Consider the following 2,006-nt stretch of genomic DNA (forward strand, 5'->3'; position numbering starts at 1 on the left):
AGCCACTCCTCGGAAGGAAGGTTGGGCAATCCTACTTCCGTAGTGATACTGCCTCGGAAACCCAAGGAGGGGTCGCTATGAGTCGGGGCCGACTCAACGGCAAATAATAACAACAACAACAATGGCACAGAAGTCCCTTTGCCCCAGGGATCTCCTATACCTGTAACCAGGATACATCCTCTTAGGATTCCTTTCCTCACTCTCAACTATTTTTTACCTCCCCTCAAGAGCCAGTGAAAAAGGTGAAGGCCCTCAACAAGATGGACTGATGCACTGGCTGCAACCATAGGCTCAGATGAGGAAAGGATTGTGGGACTGGCACAAGACCGGGCAGTGTTTCATTGTGTTGTACACAGGGTCACTATGAGTCAGAGCCGACGCAACGACACCTAACAAAATCAACAACAAGGGCCAGAAGAGCAAGGTTGTTTTCTTTATACTTTACTCTGCTTTCTGTCACAGAGCAGCAAGCTTAATCGCCTGTCATGAGCATTGGCCTAATTATCACCTTCTTTATTCCACTGGTGTTCAGAGTGGGGTGTCCTGATTCCTGAAAGTATACAATGACTTCTCAAAGTGCCTGTACATAAATAGTTTTAATCAATAAATTTCTTGAATCAGTTTTCAAGTGTACCAAGCTTTACCCAACTCCCTTTTTTCAATAGTTTTTTTCCCCACATTACTAAAAACAAACATTCCATTTTATTGTCCTATTAGTTATATACAATGTAACATCAGGATTACAAGAAGATTCATTAACAACCTACAATATGCAGATAACACAACTTTGCTTGCTGAAAATGAAGACCTGAAGTACTTACCAATGAAGAATAAAGACAATATGGATTACACATCAACATAAAGAAAACAAAGATCCTCATAACTAGACTAATAAACAGCATCATGATAAATGGAAAAAAGATTGAAGTTGTCAAGCATTTCATTTTATTTGAATCCATAATCAATCTTCATTTTATTTTGTATAAAATGTTTAATATTTTCTACTTACTATTAACAAAAAAAGAAGACAAATAAATGAAGAGACTCAATATTTTAAAATACCAATTCTTCCTAGATTAATACACACATTGAACGTGATTTCAATTAAAATAAAAGGAAGCTTTGTAAGTTCACAAAATGATGCCAGTTCTGAAAAGAATTAAATGTAAGAATAGGTGGAAAATAATAAAATAAGTTAATATATATTAATTCATTTATTTACAAAGCTATAGTAATGAAAACAATATGGCAGTTACATAGAAAAAGCAACAGTGAGGCAGGCTAAGGAGCCTAGAACAAACTCTATGTTGAACCCAACCCCGCCAGGTACTAAATGAATAACAAATTGTTTCGCCTCTCTCTGCTAAGGTTCTTCATCTATAAAATGAGAACAATAATAATGGCACCTAACTCATAAGAGTTGTGAGGATTAAATGAGGTAATATATGATAGGTAAAGAAGTCGGGACAACATGTGGCTGTACAAAGCTGTGATTATACGTCATAATTATCATCATTAGTTTATGCCACTGTTAATTGGGTTTCCTGTAACTGGTCCATGAGCCTCATGCACCCATGAGAATCACAAAAGGATTTGTTTATGGAATTTAACAAGCAAGTTATAAATTACTGCAGTGTAGTAAATTACTGAGTATGGCTTTTTTACCCACAAGTCATTGTAAACTCAGTGGTGGAATGAGCAACTGAGGAGCTCCTGATTGTAAATGTTATCCACCTGGGTTATTCCTGGTGGCATGGCACAATGCAATGTTATGGGAGGATCACTCTCAGGTGCTTAGAATTCTGTTGTTTAATTGGTTGGTTTGGCCACTCTACCAAGTTCAAAAGGAGGCCTCCTAGAGGCAGAACTCTCTCTGACTGCTGGTTGAGGAAGACCTGCTGCTGAAAGAGACACGGGCTCCTGAGACACATGTTGCTGGGAAAGAGACGCAAGAGACACACATCGCTGAGTGAGACACCGAGGGACCAGCACTGCTGGGAAAGAGA

The 2,006-nt window shown here is 38.6% G+C and overlaps 1 protein-coding gene across 1 annotated transcript in view; it reads right to left on the reverse strand.

The window, feature by feature from the left end:
- FAM221A (family with sequence similarity 221 member A) overlaps positions 1-2,006 on the reverse strand; it is a 25,864-nt gene that overhangs the window by 7,245 nt on the left and 16,613 nt on the right. The gene's annotated exons all lie outside the window — the stretch shown is intronic.

Source organism: Orycteropus afer, unplaced genomic scaffold, assembly GCF_000298275.1.
Source record: "Orycteropus afer afer isolate SDZICR_OR568_19922 unplaced genomic scaffold, OryAfe1.0 scaffold00008, whole genome shotgun sequence".
Classification (NCBI taxonomy): domain Eukaryota; kingdom Metazoa; phylum Chordata; class Mammalia; order Tubulidentata; family Orycteropodidae; genus Orycteropus; species Orycteropus afer.